The sequence below is a fragment of the Corvus kubaryi genome, unplaced genomic scaffold (genome assembly GCF_017639235.1).
Source record: "Corvus kubaryi isolate FWS band 111438036 unplaced genomic scaffold, C.kubaryi_AGA036_p1.0 37398, whole genome shotgun sequence".
Lineage (NCBI taxonomy): Eukaryota > Metazoa > Chordata > Aves > Passeriformes > Corvidae > Corvus > Corvus kubaryi.
Genome location: NW_024581137.1, coordinates 16,223,453 through 16,245,317, shown reverse-complemented (window position 1 = coordinate 16,245,317; position 21,865 = coordinate 16,223,453).

Here is a 21,865-nt window from a genome sequence, read left to right as displayed (position 1 = left end):
GGTACATCATGTAGATGCTCATGCACCCAAGAGTCGGGCCACTGAAAAACGTAAGAACAACCAGCAGCTGCCAAGACTGAAGTGTGTCTCAGGTGGATTTGGATTGGCAGGATAAGCGTGAATTATTTCTATCTCAGTGGGCCCATGACACCTCGGGACATCAAGGAAGAGATAGGTGGGGTTGTGACTGAGGAGTGGACTTAGCCATAGACATTATCCATGGATGTGAAAAATGCAATTAAGCAAGCCAGGCTGTTAAAACCTCTTTGGTACAGAGGACAATGACTGAAATACAAGTATGGGGAGGCCTGGCAGATTGACTATGTCACTCTCCCTAACCCATGACGGCAAGTGCCATGTGCTTACAATGGTAGAAACAACCACCAGATGGCTGGAAACATACCCTGTGCCCCATGCCACTGCCCAGGACGCTATCATGGGCCTTGAAAAGCAAATCTTAGGGCAACACAGTACTCCAGAAAGAAATGAATCATTGGAACTCATTTCCAAAACCATCTCATAGATACTTGGGCCTAAGAACATGGCATTTGAGTGGGTGTATCACATTCCCTATTGTACAGCAACCCCTAGAAAGATCAAACAATGTAATGGACTGTTAAAGACTGCACGGAGAGCAGTGGGTGGTGGGACCTTCAAATACTGGCATTTAGCATTTAGTGAAGGCTGCCTGGTTAGTGAACACCAGGGAATCTGCCAATCAGACTGGCCCTGACCAGTCAAAAATTTACATACTGTAGAAGGGGATAGAATTCCTGTAGTGCACATTAAAAATGTGATGAGGAAAACTGAGTTATTCGTACCTTAGGCAAGGCAAACCCTTTCTACACTAGTCCCAGCAGCTAGAAAGGACTGCCATGGTTTAACCCCAGCCAGCAACTAAGCCCCACGCAGCCAAGGAAGAGAACTGAGAATGTAAAAGGGAGAAAACTCAAGGGTTGGAACAAAGGCAGTTTAATAGGTGAAGCAAAAGCCATGCACGCAAGGAAAGCAAAACAAGGCATTCATTCAACACTTCTCATGAGCAGGCAGGTGTTCAGCCATCCTCAGGAAGGCAGAACTACCTCATGTGTAATGGTTACTTGGGAAGATAAATGCCATCACTCTGAACATCTCCCTTTTTGTTCTTCCCCAGCTTTAGATGCTGAGCATGTTGCCATGTGGTATAGAATATCCCTTGGATCAGTGTGGATTGGCTGTCCCAGCTGTGTCCCCTCCCAACTTCTTGTGCTTCTCCAGCTTTCTTTATGGCGCGGTGGGGTGAGAAACAGAAAAGGCCTTGTGTAGGTTACGGACGGGAGATCTCTGTAAGCAGATCTTGGAACACATGCGGTTTATTGCAAAGGGCGTGGGTATAGGGGCACTGCTCAGAGCTGCAGCTGGCAGCTCTGAGCAGGCCCAAGAGAGCAAGAGAGTAAGCGAGTAAGTAAGGAGAGAGAGAGAGAGAGAGAGTGTAAGAGTGTGCGAAGAGTAAGAGAGGAATGGAATGGAATAGAATGGAATCTTGGTTACAATACAATAAATCATCTTCTGTACTGAATATTCTAATTGTCACTAACCAATCTAATACAAGATACAAATCCTATAGCATTTACATACACCCTGTAAGAGTTCTTATATTACCATAGAGTGTTACATCTTAACTTCTAAAAACTACTCTTTGGACCCCTTCTGCTGAGCTAGTAGGGTCTGCTCTGACCCTTGGACCTGCCTGCAAGCAGAGGGTATTGTTCAATCAAGAGGGGATTACCTTCAGTTGGCCATACCATTGTTTTCCAGTTGTTCAGTAACTAAGACTTGGTATTTCAAAAGTGGCTTTCATTTCGATGTTGCCTGTAGTTTTCATATTCCCAAAATCTTTTGTCAGGCAATCATATTTATAAGGCTTTCCTGTTTCATCTTCCCCAACAGCCTTGACTCTGTGCAAGCACTGTTCTGCAATAACCAAAACATCCCTGACTTATCAACAGTGTTTTCATCACAAACCCAAAACCAACCTCTATACCAGCTACTGTGAAGAAAATCAGCTTTACCCCAGCCAACAAACACCAGCACATGCTCCACCCCTATAAGCACTGGGTTGACCATGGCTGGATATCAGGTGACGACCAAAGCCACTCTTCATACTCTTTCCCTGCTCCAGTGTGGGGTCCCTCCCACGGGGTGCAGTCCTTTGGAAAGAGGCTGCTCCAGCATGGGACCCCTACAGAGTCACCAGTCCTGCCAGCAAATCTGCTCCAGCATGGACTCTTCTCTCCAAGGGACCAGCTTTCTAGATGTTCAAATTTTTGGTCTATTTCTAGACCAAATAAAGTCTCTGTGCCCTTTTTATAGCCCTACATAAAACTGCACTTCTCTAGATGAATTATGTTATAGTTGTCATCGGCCATTCTTGCCTGTCTCACCTCTTCCCCTCAACAAGGCCAAATCCCTGAGCAAAGCTTTAGTTACTGTAGAATTCTAGTAGCAGTCTTTGATAAGAGTTTTGTAACAGCTGATCATTTCATGCCTGGATAGTTACAGTCCAGATGTCTGTCAGGCCTGTCAGCTGAAGAAACTGTCCAAGCGCTTGAAGGTGTTTTTAATGTTGTATCAGTCTGTCCATCAATGAAAAATCCAAGAGTTTACACAAGCCAAGAAACTAATTTGTCAGAGTAACACCACTCTGGGGTCTTTAGTCAAAGGAGGTTTCTCTGAGGATATGAGTTCTTCTAGGTGACACCTTCTGCTCATTTGTATCACCTTTGCTTTGTCAAGGTCAATGTTCCCTGACTGTTTTACCCTCACAGAGTGGTCTTTGTGCTCTTTTCCACACGGTATGTCTTCTGCTCTTGGGACCTGGCCTTTTTCAGGAGGTGAAAGAAGAGAGAAAGAAGTTTCCAACAGTCTCTGAACCTCTGGGGCAATTATTCTGCAGCCTCGTGACAGTGCTCCTCTCCAACAACTCTGCAGGACAGCCTGTTAGCAGGTGTACATCACTATGTCTCTCACAGGAAGCAAGAAAAAATGATTCAAATGACTTCAGAGGCAACTGGCATAAGTCCAACTCCCATCAAATATGAATGCACCTTCTGGACAATAGACAATTCTGCCACGTCCATCTACTGTTTCCCGAGTCAAGCAGTGTAGTGAAGCATTTTGTATGACCCATTTCTGCCCAGATTGCTTTCTTTCTGGGTGAGTGCATGTTTCATGTTCCAGGGATGTCTGTCTGCAGATTTGAAGATCTTAGGGGAAATCTTTTTACTTCCAAATCCCCTTCTTGCTTTTTGAAAAAAATAAAGTAAATAAATAAGAAATATAAAAATCTTATTGTTAGCTCTTAAGTGTGTCTAATGGAAGATCATATCAGTTTCATCTGAGAAACATGGTATTTGATTGTGAAAACCAGGGACTGCTTGATGATTTCTTCAAATTAAAACACTTGTTAGGAGGAAGCTGTGTATTACGTCTTTCCAGATATTTATTGCTAACCCGTAGAAATAGCTGAGAACACAGCTATTGGGAAACCAATTAACTGTGATCTACAGCAAGGGAGGTCAAGGGTTTACTGTAACAGAGTTGTGAAGGACAATGTTCTCTAGTGGGATCTAAGTGGGAAATACCATATAATTTCTCTTCTTTAATTAGTTTTCTTGTCTAATTTAATCCACAGCTTTAAGTTCTGAGATTCTCTTATCTTTACACTTTTTGTGACAAGAAATCTCTGAGTTGCTACAGAATTCCCAAGGCAAGGCAGTGCTAGCAGCCACAGCCCCAGGAAAGGGCACATCTGAAGGGCCCTCAGGAGCCAAATCTGTAACTGCTAAAACTGAAATTGCAAGTCAGAACTGCCAGCACTGGTAAAAAAATAAAAATATTCTAGTAGTTGAAGACCATGTTGCAATTATCTTATCCCTGTTCTGTTCCTGCCTCCCTATCTCAGCTGTGCCTAGATAACCCCCAGTATCTGTAATGGAGTGCAGGAGACTCTTCCAGAGTCCTTAGATCAGCAGAGCCTGAGCTCATGAGGAAGTTAAGTCCTTGGCTGTAGCCTTGCTGAGGTTTTAAAAGAGCTATCAGCTTTATGTCCAGAAATATTGCGTTGCAGTAGTTTCCACTGACAATTGTTTCCTAATGACTTGGATACACATATATGTGTTTTATACACATATCTTTATGAAATATTATACTAATAATCCTGCAAAATAAATGTTTTGTTGTAGCAAGTGTCCTGTCATCAGTAGACTCATAGGAATCGATTCTTCTCAACTAAAATAAATTCACATAAATCAAACCTCAGAGCACAGTCTTGCCCACTAAAATTAGTGGAACTAAAATCACCACTCAATATTTTGTAAAAAGATTTTCACCACATATTACTTTAAAAAACAAGATGAAAACCTTTTATGGAAAATAGTGGTATATCAATATAAGATACCCAACCTTCTTGAAATCACAAACATGCCCGTTTATTAAGGATTAATAACTGTTCAAAACACTTTTTTTCTTAAATAGTTACCATTTGATTAATAGGTGGCTAGTTAAGTGTTTTCCACTTTCCTCCAAATTGGAAAAAAAAAAAAGCAGGATGCATCTGGAGTTCAACAGAGCCAGCTTTTCCTGGTACACATGCATGTTAAAATCCAGCTTCTTCAACTTTCTGACTGTGGCCATTCTTTTCACCTCCCTCAGAGAGAACCAAAAGGAAGACAAGGGAACATGGGATAACCAGTTAAAAACGGTTTAAAGGTTAAACAAAAATTCTGAAAATACTATGTAATTATGATTTAAAATAATTCTTCAGTGTTTTTATGACATGTTTTTCTAACTTTTGCCATCATTTTTCTTTTCATGGGTGTAAGGATTTTTTGGGAAAAGGGTACAGTGTTACTCTAGATAGTCTAAATTTGTCCATGCAATATTTTTTAGGGTTTTCTCTTGCAATAATTGAAGATTTTGAGAGTTTTGCAGAGATGTCAGTGAGTGTTAAGTCAATGTTACTTTTTTAAAGCTGTGTGCAGATATCTGCTGCAGTGCCCACTTTGTGGTTTTGCCTAGGAAACACATGGGAAATCTAACTGCAAGCATTAATTCCTGTGTTTAGGGTTTTTTTCTTCCTTTTTTTTCTGGTTGGTAGGTTGGTTGGTTATGTGAAAAATTCATGCACATTTTTATTATTTCAGGAACAATGGGGAGGATGGGAGTGATGGAATTAGAGGAGAAGAGATACATTATTGTCTTTCTTTTGCCTTCTTGACCTCAAAGTTACTGAGTGGTAAAAATGAAATAATGTACTATATTTTGTCTCTAAGAGATCTCTTGGGGTTCCTGGAAAGAAAGGAGAAAAGGGTGACTTTGTATATCAGTAACACTTAGTCATCTTTTATTGGTTAGGATTTGGATTTAAGAACAACAGTATGGCTATTTCATGAAACTGTCCCTGTGAGAAATGTCTTTAATAAACTCTCAAGCACAAGGCACAACTTTTTACCACGAAGTTATTTGCGCTTCCTTTTGTTTGAATTTCTATCAGAAGAGATATTACAGGACCTAAAATACTTTTTTGCTCTTCTGAAAAAGGGCGAACTACTGATGAATAGCCAGTGGGTAGTTTTGAAAACAGGGTATATATTCAGTAGAAGAGGACAGTGTAGGACGGGGGAAAAAACAGACAAGATTGTCGCAGTAGACTTTATCAGAAGGTGATTATTAACACATGTGCAATGCTCTATAATAACCACTTGGTACCTCACTTCCAGATAAAACTTTTGTGCCCTTTCTGTCCTTACAGAGGTGCTGAAGGATACACAGAGCTATATATGTTCCAAATATTGCACAGATAAAACTGCAAGTTTTAGGTATTTATAGCTTGCATGTAAGTATTGTTAGATATATAACATTTCTTTTTTAATTTATTTGTGTCATCTTCCACCACCAGGCCTAGTGCTCAGCAAGTCTTTCCCAGTGATTATAGTAGTAAATGATTTTTTAGTGTCCATACACAAGATTTTATTCCAAGACCATTACCACTGCATGGTTTCAGGAGGACTGTCTTTGAGTTGTTTTTGCTGTGTTGATTGCTAGTTCTTTCTCTGTCTGCAGTGTTCGATGATGAAATCAGACTGAATAGATAGTTCCTCTGGAATCTTCATTGCCATCTGTAAATGCAAGGAAGTATGATATACATAAGAGGAAGACGTAAAGAAAAAGTTAAACCTTTTCGATAACATGAACTGCTGAACAGCATGGCTTGGTGACACTGTGGGCAGACCTCTGACCCAAAGCTTTCTAGTAACTTGTCATTTGTATATTGAGTAAAGAAGAGTAAGAAGTACTTCATGTTCCCACAGTTTAGTGACTGATATACATTCCCCCATAGATGTAGAAAATCTGCCAGAGGCTTGTTCTTGTTGATATCACTGGACATTTTCAATGTTCTGTGCACAGAAATTGCCTTTAATATTTTCTCCAATATTTTTACTTACACAGAAATTAAGGAGCAATTAGAAGTTTTGTTAAATAAATTGAACTGACAGCTCTTCCCTGTTCTCATGGGAAATCAGTGTGCGCTTCAGTAAACAAGTAGATAAATCACACTTTGGAAGCAGCCCACTTCTGCCACAGACAATATTACTTGGAGAAAATACACCACAGTCAAAAGGATAGTTGAGCAGATTAAAAAGAGGAGTACTTTCAGTTGTATGAAACAAGATGTTGCAAGTCTTTTGTTATCTTATGATGCTGCAGCAAAGGAACAGCTGCACCTCATTTTCCTTTTTTGCAGTAAAAAATTGTTGACTGGTCATTGTGCAAGTTTGATTTGGGGTTTTTATGCAAATCTATGACTAATATTTTGTGTTCCATATCCTTGTGTTTCTGGGGGAAAATGCTGTCATAATTTCTTGAGAAGCTTGCATTTTTTATCAGAAGAACTTCTTGTCACATTTTAATTGCATTTTTTCCAACTAATTAGGGTAAACCTGGAGACAAGGGGCTTGCAGGAGAACGTGCACTAAAAATATATAGAGGCAGAATGACAAGTACATCATCATTGATATTCTTTAATGGATTTTTTTTTAACAGGTTCCTCCTTTATGTGTGCTGATTGCACATTTGTATTGATTTTTAAATGTTATGTCTGTCATTTGCAAAAGCTATTAATGCTCTGTCCCTGTGTAAGTCACACTAAGCAGAAGCAATGACCATCTCTGGATATCCTACTATATGTGTTCCAGTTCACCTTCCTTTTTTGCCTTGGATAAAAAACTGCTGTAGAAGAAATTATCTGGTTTAAGAGCAGTGTGATGGTCACTTTCATTCCCCATTAACTTCTTCGTCCTTTTTTTTTCTAGCTTCATTTCTCTCTCCTTTTTCTTCACAAGCTTTTCCACGGCTGAATAGTAACTTCAGATGTTCTCTGCTATGACAGGGGCTGACAAGGGCTGGCTGCTCCCTGCTGAAGCATGTGCTAATATTATTTTAGGGACTGTATTTTTAAATGGACTTGAACATATTGGATGAATAACTCAGTTAACAAAAATGAGCTGAACTACTAGAAGAAAATTGGTGCTTTGATGTTATCCATCCAGGTTGTTCATCTCTTAAAAGTGAAAATGGTGTCAGACCTGATGCTCTTCTTTCTTATTTCTCATTTACAATTAATTCAGTGGAACTTAAGCATGTAGCAAATAAGGGAAGAAGAAAAGAAATCTGTTAATTTCCAATTAAAAAAAAAATCATGTCACCTCTGTATGTTGTTTGAATACCACATATGTAACATGCCACTATTCATAGGGCTATTCCAGGACCTGCTGCTCTGCAAGACAGTTGAAGTGACAGGGGATCTCCAGGATGCAGGGCAAGACCTAGACTCCAAATATTTTCCCATTAGTGGAACCTATGCTTGTTCTTTTTCATTTTTAAGGGAAAATAAGGAATGAAACAAAATGTTTTCTTCCTGTTGTGGTGGTCTGGAGTGGTAATTTGTGCAATGTCCTGACAACTTCCAATGATGCAAATTGTAAATTGTAATTTACAATATTGTAAATTGCATGATTGTGTTACACTGTGAACTTCAATATTTTATTAAATAAAGAAGGCTGTGAATCCATCTTTATGTAAGCACAAATCAGGTTCTTCTGAATGCAAGTGGGTAATTGTATACCTATAAATGTAATTTTCAGAAGTCACCAGCTAAATGCATGATTTGTGTGTATTTGAAAAGTGTACCTGACTCAGAGCCTTTCCTTTTCACTGATGCAAAGGAGAATGATTACTGTAATTTTTGATTGTCAGTAGCACAGTAAATTTTGCAATTATGTGTTCCTAACAAACACTTTAGGAGTACCATTGTGGGAATTCAACATATGCATGTATCTTTAGTCTCAAATGAAAGAGGCTCACTTTAGAAAGGTTTATTTCCTCTTTGACTTTCACTTTGCAAGTTCAACACAGTATAAAAGACAGATTGGGTTCATTTTTCTCTCATTAATTGTTACCATTGCTAAGAAGTCTGCAGCTCTTGCTAAGGTAGTATTTTCCCTGTACATCTTTATACAGATGATATACGGTGAATTTCTTACAGCTTCGAAATAAGACTAAAGGTGAAATGAATTGCAACAGTCATGTTCAAAAATTTCTGTAAGTACTAGAAGTCTGTCCTCACAAACAAAAACCCATATGTTTTCTCAACCTAAATGAAATTAACATATATATGTATGCATATACATATATATGTATGTATATGTGTGTATATATATATATATAAACAAAAAATTAAAATAACAAATAACAGGTAGTGAAACCTTCAGTTCTACTGTAGAATTTCAATATCCCCAAATCATAGTAGACATTAAATAAAATATATAAAAATGTATAATTATAAATGTGTAATTAGCTTTTGGCTTTGATTGGTTTTTTTCACCCATGATTAGTAAAATATCTGAGCAGTTGAGAGAGGTGAAGAGAACATAACTATAAATTTTTTCTTTTTTTTTTTTTTAAGGGGAATAAATGACTGAATGGACAAGCCTGATTTTCTGCACGTATCTCAAGCAATGTCCATGTTACAAACACAGACAATGCACCACCTCCCTAAGTAATCATGTGCTGATGTATGGCTTTTTTGTCCACAGCCATGTGAACTCATTACCTACATCTACAAACACAGGTGTAAGAATTCAATCCTGTTTTATATTGTAAACCTGAGTAATCACTTGCTTTCTTCCCTGATTTATTAATATCACATTGATTCTGTGTTCAGCCCACCTGTGAATTTATGGTCTTAGCAGGCAGGTGTTTGAAAAATGATGTTAGGGCTGAATATTTTATTGAAGTTACTGTAGCATAATTTATTAGAAATGTTAAATGTCTTGGTATCCAGTGGTTCCAGTTGCCATGAGGTAAGTTTGCATTATTTTTCCTAGTCTATCTCTCTTAATTCCTTAGGAGCTGATTTTGCTAAATACTGTGAGTTTCTACAACAAGAAGTATACTTATATTTTTAAACTCTGAGAGAAACCTCTAAATGAAAATGTTTAATGTGGAGTAGGCCCAGGTCCTACTGGTCCTTTTACTCCGTTCTCCAATAAAACCAAAAGGAATTTAGCAAGCATACATAGCAGTGGAATTCAATAATGCATCTTAAGTCACTGAAAGCTTTATAATCTGTAGAACTATGGAAAATAAATTCAGTGTATGTTCCAACAGTGATTTCAGCTTTTGTTTTGAAAACTCTTTGGATGCAACATTTTTCAATTAAAGTTTCCTTTTCTCTTTTTTAACTTCCTGGGATGGTAAGTACTTCTTACTCCTATGTTACTGATACTAATGGTACTGTTTATTTGTCAAATTGACCTAGCAGGATCTGACAAGCTGTGAACTACTTTGCCTGTATAACGGTAGGCCCCACTTAACCAAACATTCTGAGATAGGTGTTTCCTTCACAGGGGTAAAATCCTTCATTGAGTCAGGTGTTTACCGAGCTGCAGGTTCAGTTTGCTCATCCATGTGTAGGTAGGAGAAAATGAAGTGAAAAACAACATTTTAAACTGGATGTAGTTTCTTCAAATCTTTTATGTATCACAAATTTCTATTTACAAGAAAGACTATGGGTCTTCTTAGAGGCTTGTATCTTTTTGTTTCAGTGATAATTTATTTAACCCCATTGGTAAGGGTATTGTTGGCAATAATGAAATAGTACGAGTTCCTCCTTTGTAATTTCCCCCTGTTCTCTATGTTCCTGTGCTTATTATTTTTTATAATTTCTTTCCGCTTGTCCGTGAGAGATACAGCTTGAGTTATCCTTCTCTGACCTTTCATAATTCTAATTGACTTGCGGCTTCAGCACTGCAGATTGTCTTCCTTGTCCCTTCTCTGACCTTCTTTTCTGTTTAACTTCACTCCCACCAGTTCCTCCACTGCTTCACACTGAGCTGACAAATAATTTTATCACACCTATCATTTAAAACTTTCTCCTCTTTATTTGTTCTGATTTCAATACTGCTCTCCTTTGTTTTGCTTTGTGGGTTTTTTGTTGTTGTTTTTTTTCCCCTAACTATACTCAGTACTTGGTGTGTTCCATGCCCGAATGTGTCTGATACCAGTTATGTATAGGAAAAGATAATGGAACCCCGGTCCTACACTGAATTTGGCTGGAATGGTGAGTCAGTAATCTCTTCCCTTCATGAGTGCTAGATAAATGATCTTATTGTTACTGTAGTTATGATGCCTGCTGTAGCCTGTGATTTTTTGAATTACATTTTTCTTCATGATGCAGCACAGTATTTTCTTCAACACTATTTCTGCTTATAGATGTAATATAATGGCTGGAGTAATTACAAGATGAAATGTGTTTTACTACAGAAATGTCACATTCATTATAAAGCCTGAACAGTTCTCTTAGTAATAATGCAGTAAGATTAGCATCAAATCAGTATCTGAGCCACACAGCAGTACTTGAATTAGTGTAGGCCTGCACTGTGCCACAGAGGAGCTTTAAAAGGGAGTATTGTGTGATGAAATTGCAGGGCACAGCCATACACCCCAATGCAGACAGTTGCAAGCTCCCTCTGAGCTCAGCAGGGCAGATCCTTCCTCTGCAGGCACACTCAGCTAGGGGGCACAGGCTGCAGCAGGTTTGCATTACCAGAGGTTGAGTGCAGGTGAATGTGAGCCTGCCAGAAGTTGGACAAAACCAAGATAATTTCTACCCCTGTTGTTGTCCTGTGCTTAGTGGTGCTGGAAAAGCAACTTCTTTTCTCTACTGCAGCTCATCCATCTGTAAATAGTGCTAATATAATTTAGCGCTATTTTTCAAATATCTTTGTAAAACATTTTCACAGAAAAAAAGCAATTTTTACTCTTCTGTGCTTCACTTCAGTATACGTTGGGCAGATTTTTGTCTAGCTCCCCATGTTTCTCTGTGCTTGTATCCAGTGTGGGATGTAGTTTAGCATTGTGTTATATGGCTTTCATGTGCATTACTCTCTGTGTCTGAGATGCAAGAGAACAAAATAATTTGGGGGTGTTTTTTGTTTCCTGCTACTCTGTTACCACCACCTTATCTACTGCTTGGAGTTTCACAACAAGAATACGCTACTCAGTGCACTAAAAAATATTTCTCATCAGAGATCCTCCAGTGAACAGGACACTGGATGCGTGATGAGATTCATTCCCATTAATGTTTTCAGGAAAACTCTACAAGGTACTAAAGTGAGAAAAATAGCTGTGATTTACAGCCATGGACCAGGTTCTTCTGTTAAAAGAAGCTGTTATGGAGAGCTGTTATGGAGATGAGTGCAGTAGAAGTCATTCCAGTAGTTATTATGAAGTCTCTTGTTTTGAGGGACTGCATGAAGAAGGGATGGGTGTGGAGCTTCTGCTTCATGAGAAAAACTGCAAAATGCCTCTACTTGCCTGTTCTGGTGCAGAGCCATCTTCTCACATGTAGATGTTCTGACCTACTTTTACCTATGAGTGAATGCAGATTCACTTTACAAAATGAGTTCTCAGAAAGGAGTAGCACTCTGCCACCTGATGTGCTTTCCTCTTGTGGTCTTAGTTCCCATTCTCTGTCATTTATTTTAAGGAAAATGGATGAGAGGCTGATAACTGGGCTTCTTCCATCTTGCTTTAGGAGCACAAGTCAGGGAAGATATGCCAGGAGAAGGGACCCTGTAAGGCAGTGAGACTGACACAGTTCATGAACTGTTTTCACAAAAGAGAAACTGAAACAGCATGAGCATAGGAAGTCTTTGAAGCTGGAAGACATGGACCAGCTGAGCAGCCTGGCTACTTAGTTGGATGTTGTCATCCACATTGCAAATCTCTCCTATCCATTGTTGCAAAAACTGCATTAGTTGTATTGTTAAGTTAGGTGGCTTTTATCACTGATGACTTCAAAATCCTCAAGCCAAAGAACTTTTTCTCTTGCAAAGTTTGAGCTGAAATCAATAGTGCCCATAGAGCAGCTAATGAAAATACAAAACCTCTTCTGAGGTGTTTTCTACCTTTTTCTTATATTTTAAGTAATAAAGCTCGAAATTGTTAGTAGTCATGTTGCTCTTAACAGGGTATTTTGTAGAATTACTATAGGTAGACTCTATTTCTAAAGTAAATTGCTACATGCAGGAAGTTCACTAAAGTATGGATTTTATGTTTTATTATTTTGCTGTTTAGTTTCTGGAAGGATTTTATACTCTTGTCACATGCTGTAAAAAAAAATGTTAGAAAGGAGTTCACAACTGTAGTGGTTCATTTGACACTGCCAAGTGGCCCTACAGGGAAATATGATCCGTATATTATAAATGTCCTAGGAAATCATGTAATTTCATTCTAGCTGAAAAAGACCAAATATCATAACATATAGTTGACATTAAAGAACATGTTGTGGAATGAGGGTGTATTTCTATGAAAAAATGCAAAAAAGAATGTACAATAACTATAAAGTTTGTATTGAGAGTAAACTATTTTTCTGTCTGATTAGGAATGAGTAAAAGGATATATGAAAAAATAACAGTAAGAAGGACATGGAAGATTTTTACATTAAGAAAATTGAGGTAGTGATTTAGATTTTGTTAATGCTCACCAAAAATAATATGTGATCTTGCAGAAATTATAATAATACTGCTACATAGGAAGGATTTTAGGAATTTAAAGGGTCTATTCTTCCTTTCTGCCCTATATCATAAAGAAAAACACTTGTTTTAAAATGTATTAGGTAGTATTTCTCTAGCACACAGTTGAAACTCATGGAGCAATGTCCAAGATTATTAGGTTTTCATTCTGACTGGCATAATTAAATAATATTATCTGGGAAAAAGACTTCCATGACTTTCATAGTCTATGAAAAGTCTATGTTAGGTACAGTGTAACTCGTGTGAAAAACCCCAAAGGATAACTGTGTTTCTCATTAAGACTGAATTATTTAGTCCCATTCTGGTGGTTTCTATTGCAGATGAGTTATTTGAAATGGAAACCTCTTCCTTTTCCTCAAGTGTCATGCTCAGCTTAGAGGTTAACAGGTGAGAGACTGAAGTTGACTGAGTATTTCTGTTCCTGTTCATATGCCTCAGGCCTCCTCATGAGAGCAAGTCCAGCAGGAGCTGACCTGCCACTTCTTTCACATTCACTAGATTTTACTTATTTTCTAAAGCACTTTTTGTCTTCATCCAAAAAGGTGTGACTTTTATCTAAAACCAATGCATTAAAAAAAAAAAAAAGTTTTAAAATACCACCACAAAAGATTATGTAATTTGCTAAAGTTTTGTGTACTCTGGCATCCAGCACAGTCTTAAACTTTGTTCACCTTGCAAAATCATTACACGGTGCCAGTGGTCACTGCTGCTGCTTCCTCTGTGTCACATCCTGGGCCGATAGGGAGTTCACTGTCTTTCTTTTTCTTGTAAAAATGTGAGGAAGTTCATTTCAAGCTGCATCTGTTAGAGCAGTGGTGTGAGAGCAGACACAGACAGGGTATGGCAGAACTAGTTTGGCTGTTTCAAATCTTTCCATAAGGATAAACAGCAGTTGTCTGGAGACAAAGTTCATAAGCAAGAGTGAAAGTGATCCAAAAAGCTGCTACCAAATGACCTGGAAGCCTCACAGGGGTTCTGTGATATTCTGGCCATTACATTCCCTGTATATATGATAATGAACTCAAAAATCCTGCCTTTGTTTATTCTGAAGAGAAGAGTTATTGGAGTAACTCCTGAAAATTGTTCTGTCAGATATTAGGGATCATATATTTTATCGATCATGTATTTTATATTCATTATATAGCTAGAGAGGAAATTCAGCCATCATCAGGGTTGCTTAAATACAGAAAATGCAAATGGAACTGAGTTCAGAATTCATTCTAACACCTAATTTTCTTACTACTGTAAAAATATAAACTCTGCCTGTCAAATGAGAATGAGAACAGTCTTGTGATTGTCTGTATCCATTACAAAGTGTGTTAAATTGGGAATATAGACCATATTAAAAGACATTGAGCAAAAAATCAGAACACCTTACTAAGGAAATAAATAAGTAAGGTATGAATATAATCCTCACATTCATCTAAATGTTTATTTAGGTCCTTCATTTTTTTCATTCAAGTCTTCCTATTGATCAGTGCAGAATCAGACCACCATAGCATTCATATATACATATATATATATATATATGTATATGTATGTATGGTGTTTCTTATAACTGTATAAAATCAACCCAGTCACTTAATTTGCTGCTGCTCTTGGATAAAGGCCAAAACTTTGCCAAAATCTTCCAAATTCCACAAAACTAATGAATTTTATTACTGTTTTCTGAACAGGAGAGGACAACTACACTCCAGAAGAGCCCAAGGAAAAGTGTAATAGACTCCACTTTCAGAATAGAAGAGCTGTGTAAGTCCATTAAATAATTATTCGGACATCAGGGGTTAATAGTGGACGAGATTTGCTCTCAGGGCACTGTCCTTATTGGGTATTTTCAGCAAGCTTTTTGTTTGATTGGTAAAATTCTGCTTGATTTGCAAAGAGAAAGAGTGGAACTGGACTATAAAAAACACATTAGAAATTGACATCATACCATGTTTGAAAATGTCTAAAATTGTTGTGCATAATTAATGACATCCCTTGTGTTATTTCTGTGTTTATTCTGAGCTTTACAGTCGCATGAAACTAGTCATTGTGCCCCTCTGAAGATTTCCAAATGCCATAGCATTTTAATATTAAAGTGCTACTTTCTTTTGTTGTTGTTGTTACACGAAGGCATACATACAATGAGAAAAGAGAAGTCAAAACTGAGGAAATCAGTCACTGCTGGCGTCCAGTTTTGTGATTCCTCCTGCCAAAGGCATTGGTTGGTTCTGAAACTGAATCAAAGTGGAAAGGGCTCACTTTCAATGCAGAGATTCACTAGGGAACTGCCCACTAGGACACATACTGGAAAGTGCTGCAAAAGGACTGCAGAGCCAGAGATCTGATCAGCAAAAAAAACATGAAGGCGTTATGAATCATGAAGTTTCCAAGCCATTGTCTTCACAACTAAGAACAGTGTGAAAGTTCCTAACACTTTCGTGGTTCCCATTACTACTGTATAGAAGGATCTCTGTTATGTGGGCAAGCACATTGTCTTCTTACAGCTACTTGTTAGGGCAGCTTTAGCACAAACCTGGAGAAGAATTTGAATTCTTGCATTAGAAAGAATAGTGGTAATAATAGGCAAAACAAAAGATTTTGAAAGCCTGCTCTTGGAGGAAAATAGCTGGAACAGCTGGTTGAGAGTTCTTGTTTCCATTTTCTTGTGTTTAGAAGCACCATCTCTTATTTGCAGTTACCCCGTTTTGAGTTTTCTCTAGCAGCAGTTCACATTACAATGGATCATGGCTGATAATAGCAGTATTATTGACTTGTAAAAATCGACTTTGGCTTTGCTCCTGTTTCAAGCTGTTCTTTTCATTACTTTTCTCCTTCTCTATTTGCAAGTGAATGATTCACATAAACCTCCATCCATTTTCTGAGTGTATCCTCTCTAAGGGGGACAAAAAACCTGAGCTTTTCCACTCACCTGCTGTGAGCTAGCCTTTTAAAGTACAAGTTGTGGTTTGGTTTCTCTCAGCTCCATGCTGTTTCCAAGACTTAGGTGAATAAAAACTGAACTGCAGAGTAGGTATCAAAATAGTCAATAGCTGCTTAGCTAAAAGGAGCGGATCGTCTTCAAGAAAAAGTCCTACAAATCATTCTTAGCTTTTTCTTGAATTGCATTTCCTGAGAATGGGTTTTGGGTTTGCAATCAAATGTTAAAACATGCTTTGTAACTTTTATTCTGAATTCTTTATAGCTTTCATGCCTTTCCCAAGGTGTGAATTCCAACCACAGATACTACATTATAAGAAGAAAATTGCTAGCACTATAAAGAGATGAAATGGCTTTTCCTTGCAATTTTCTGCTATTCATTGTCCCTTCAGAATGCATCAGCAATGTTTGCTGAAATCATGATCTGATGATGGCTCTTCTAAAAACTTGCAGATGAGAAGTCATTTTTAGCAGTTCTGCTATGAAAGAGGAGACCAGAAGGCAGGGATTTCAGGTCCTTCAGACAGAGAGTTGGAGAGGTATATCAAATTAATTGCAGGTGGAGTACATGGATTCTCCAGTTTCCATATCTTTAGTTTTTCATTTTTTTTCTCATGCATTCTTAAGAGAAGAAAGGGGATTATGTTTTGCTGTTAGGGACTACAGTGCTCCACAGTGATGAGAAATGTTTTATTCCCATCTATTTCCATCACAGGCTCCTATAGGAGCACTCTTTAAATCTGCAAGCTCGACCAAGCATGTGAATTGGGAAGAGATTCCCTTAATGAAATATTTGGTATCTTGAAAACAAAGAGAATGCAGAAGATGGGGAGAAATAACCAAAGAAATAAGTTTCTGTCTTCATAAGCCTAGGTTTGTGTTTGTTTTGCTTGTCAGATGTCTGGGAAGGGGAGAAGGAATGTGCTCTCCTTAAAGGGCACACAGTAACCCTAAGACAGGCAGAAGCCATTCATGATTTTACTCTGAAAGTACACTGCATTCCAGAGATGTCTGTTTCTCTTCAATGTTTCCAAGAGTTACAGAGACCAAGGTCACTAGAAAGATACTTTGTTTTGAAATTACAGTACCTGTTCCTCATGCTTCAGACAAATAAAGTATCTCCATTACTTTCAGAAACCTGAAAATACACTTGAGCTCTTATGTTAATATGTAGCCTCTATACTGCACAGGTGAGGCTATTGAGAAGCTGCATCCTACCACAGTCCATCTGGGTTCTATACTGGTGTTAATTGGTTTGCGAAGTGCTGTGAAGTTTGCGTTTTTGTTTTGTTTTTGTTGTTGTTGTTGTTAATAAACTACATTTCAGGGTTTCCATTTATCCTGATGGCTCTGCTATAACATGTATATCCTTCCTTATTAAAATGTTCTGCACAAAAATCATCCACAGGACAATTTCTTTCAGATGAAAGAGAATTGTGAAGTAAAAATTAAATTTGTCATATTTGTGAGACAGCATGTGCGTATCCCCTTTGCAATTTACAGCCTTGTCTATATCTCACAATATGGAATTGTCCCCCAGAGGTATAGGAATCTGGAATAGTGAGGATAAAGAGGATAAATATTCTTTGTCTTCCAAGAAACTTTGTGAAGAGCTGGGCTGTAATGGAGTTCTGATACAGAAAAACAGAAGAGATTTGTAGGGAGACAACACTGTAGTTTTATTTGAGTTATGTAATTTCAAGTCATCATAAAAATGGAAAATGTTGGCTGCTCAATAAATTAACAGCAAGAAATGAGCATGTGCCATAACTCTTTATAGCTTATTAATTGTAATACATTCAACACAGAATATTAGCTTCTTTCTATAGATGAGTCAATTCTGATATCATTTAAATTACCAACTACTTCATTTATTAAACTTTTTAATGTGGAATTTTGCTGTACCCAAGATGACATGGAAGAATTGTAGTACAAAACAAAAAAAACTAACAATCAGAATTGCCAGTAAAAATACTTTAGATATGTCGTATAATACTGGGTTTCTTGCTGATCTAAACTTCTCTTAAATATAGGCTACTGAACCTATTTTACAGAAGGAGACTAACATTAACTTTGTAGAATAGATTCATTTTCTTATAATTACTGTAAAAGAAGAATTGGATCTGGATATTCTTAAAGGACTGGTTACTGTTGCCTTCATTAAGTTATAAGGTGAGTATGGGGGAATAAGGAAACTGCACATTCTCCATTCTACAGTTACAAGAAGTCTTTTCTAAAGTATTCGTTATTTGTTCATTCAAATGGAGGGGAAAAAGGTTCATACTCTGATTGGAATAATTGTGTCCTTAGCCAGGCTGGGCAAGTAAGGAGGAAAAGGATAGAAAGTGGGGCTCTCCCACTCTGTTCTCTGCCATCACCCCAACTGTCCTGATTCTGCTTATAATGGTATTCTCAGCATCTTTTCCTCTTCTCTCTCCTTGCTCTTCCACAGCACAGTTAAATATTGAAATCCATTCTTAGTTCTACCAGTTCTTGTTCTTTCAAACCATTCTCTTTTCTATCCCAGTCAAAATATTTCAAAAAAATGATCATTTATAGAAAGAAATTTGCATCTATTTTAACTATTTCACAAAAACCAAAACCAAACAAAAAATCATCAAACTACTTGAAGACATCTTAATTCCGTGTCGCAGCTGAAGTTGTTTGATCCCTGTGCCCCTGTCTTCGTGAAGTTGACCATTGGTTCTTACTTCACACATCTTAGCATGTCTAGCACAGAAGTACTTGGACTTTCTTGGTAATGATTGCAGTGTAAGACGTAAGGAAACTCTAAAATGAAATGGATGCATAGAATTATCCATGGCCATGGCTGGGTATATGTGATGTGTCTCTTGGACAGTGCACGTTGCATCTGAACTCACACTGTGCTTTTCCTCTTAACAGACCATTAAATTTGTCTCTAACCTCTGTATTGCTGTCATCTCTGTAAATTCTGCAGGAAATTCACAACTTTGAGACCTCTACCTTTCTGTCACGTTTAGTTGAAATTGGCCAACATGTTCACAGTTCTACTGTGGCAAGAATAAACAGACAGACGCTTGTAACAGTATCAACCTCATTTTCATTGGAAAGAAGGCTAGAAAAGAACTGTAGAAAAGCAGGATTGGTACACTCCACCCTTCCTTCTCAAAATGGTCAGATTTTCATTGTACATGTGGAAAACTTGCTTTTAAAGACTTTCTTTTTAAAGCTAGCCCAGGTTATGAGATTGTGAAGAATTTTACAGGATGTTGTATTTTTAAACTGAAAATGAAACATGGACTGAAGCAAGAAGTAGATTTCCAGCTAAATAGATTTCCTTCTCTGACTAAACTGTCAAATAAAAGCTGGCCCAGAAATTTATTTCATAATTTATGTCCTACATGATTCAACCCGTGGTTCTGGATCCTGAGTCCTTTTTGCTTGCTGTGAAGGTAAACCACAGGACTACTTATGACTGTATGATTTCCTGTGGCTGGTTTGTACTAACTCACTCTGGCTTTTTCATTCTTTTTTTTCCCTCTTTTGAGAAAACATTCACAAAATACAATACAGTATAAAATACTCATTTTCTCCAAGCAAAACAGAAAAACCAATAGGTGTTCCAGCATAGCCTGTTTTGTATGATACTTGGATATGCATGGACTTCCAAAGCATGTGTTACTTTTCAGTATGAGGAGTGAACTGGGCTCCTGTGTGATGGAAAAGTGTCATTGAATGCCAGGGGCTTTTTCTTTCACTCAGTCTTTTTACAGCTTAGGACATAATGGCCTTTTCTTGCCTCAATCTGAGATTAAAATTTTGGCTTGTGCTAGTTAATACAAAGCTATACATTTATGCATGTTACATTTTTATTGCAAGATGAGGATTTATGAATTTTAAAAGTCATGTGTTCTGTCTCCCTTGGCAATACCCTTTTCATTCTGCCCTGCATAGTTAACTCAGCTGGCATTTAGAAATAGATTCTTTTCAAAATTTGCTTTGCATCCAGGAGAATTTCCTGACTTTACACATTATTTCTGTTTTCACTTTTGCTACCTTTTATTCTTGGGTTTTTTTCATTTTCAGATGCTAAGGCACTCTTGCAATTTTTGTTTGAGAAATCATTCTTTTAAAACCATGCACAAGTGAGAGATCAAAAAGAAGGATTTAAAAAAATGTTGTTTGAAATAGATGCCTTAACTCATGCACCCCAAAACTCCAAGAAGTAGTAATAAAAATGGGTACGTCCAAACCTGGTTTGTAATATACTCAGGAGATGAAGCAGAGAAGAATAAACTGCATTCTGGTGGCTGCTGCTGGCAGATGGTTATGGCTTGACTTTCATTTCCAACCTTTTCCTAAACATTCTGCTTTTGACTCAAGCACAGATTCCACTGAGATCATGTAAACTGTGCCAGAAGTGGACCCTCTAAACTGCATCTCACAGGCAGATGTGATATTTACATGGAACTGCCAAGGTAGATCTCATCTTGAAGAGATTAGTGGGAAGCCCAAGCTCCTATTTTTTGAACGAAAAATTTTGACATTCTGAAAACAATAGAAGATGATTTTGTCCTTGCCATAACTCCTCCTGAGTATGGCAAGTTCTATAATTTACAGTAACTCATGTTAATTCATCTATTCATTAATTCATTTCAGATTCAGTGGTGATTATTTTAATGAGGTAAATAACAAAGAGGTGTTTTCTTCTTGCAAAGTCACCTTTTCATACAGTGTGTACCTGGATGAAGTTGATTTCATTTGCAGATTAGCCCATCTGACCCCATTGCCTTCAAAGATGTAATATTCTCCTTCTGATCATCTGCAACACTAACATCAACCATCCTTGATTCGGGATTTGAGAGCGAGTTCTTTCTGTTACTCAGCTTGCTTGCATAATTTTCAGGTCTTTGTCTCCCCTGTGATTTTTAGACATACTGTCCTTGCCCTTCCTTTCCACAAATCCTTGAAAGATCACTTTCTTTGGCAGTGCCTTTCTTTTCCGTGTATCTAAGAATTTTAACTTCTTTCTCCTAATTATGCTAGCAAGGCCTCTTGTGATACAGTCTCTTCCCAAGAGACTATACTTGGTATCTCTTATCAAATCACTTCTATGTAATACCAATGTAATGTATTGTAATAATATTCTATTTCAGTTTCTTCTAGTCTCTGATTCACTCATTCAAAACCCAGCTTTTACAGATATATGTAGATGATGATTTTATGCATAATTATCTCCTTTGAAGCTGACACTTTGAAGAAATCAATGAGCTATGGAAATAATAAGGTGAGAAAACAGGCTTCATTTCAGTTGTTATCCCTATCCTGCATTCTAGGAGATGACTGCCAAAGTAGTGTCAGCTGGAAGAGAAGAGTCTCTTGGAGGCTCCAACCAGCACAGCACAAACTCATTACAGTGCAGGATGAAAACCAGTGATTTTTAACACTTTATTTTTCCCTCTCCTTGCAGGAGAAGAAAATCTGGACTGTTATTTCCACAGGTAGAAATAGAACTTTTCCTTCTCATTTCAGAGCTGTTGCCAGCTTTACTTTACTGGTAGTGCTAACGGTTTTCTTCCTCCCAGAATCCATGGCACCTTGGTGCCTTATGGAAGCTGGTCTAATTTTGACAAGAAGTAAATTACCTGAGCAAAGCCAAGTCTTTGCTTTTTCTGTGGTGAGGATATACTAGCCCATGAGTATTTAAAGTTGGAAGGAAAGGGGATTTGTGATTCTGGCTGAATTTTTACGGTCTCAGCCAGGTAACTCATAACAGTATTGCTAACATCAAACTGCTTCTGTTTTCATGGAAACTGAATTCCATT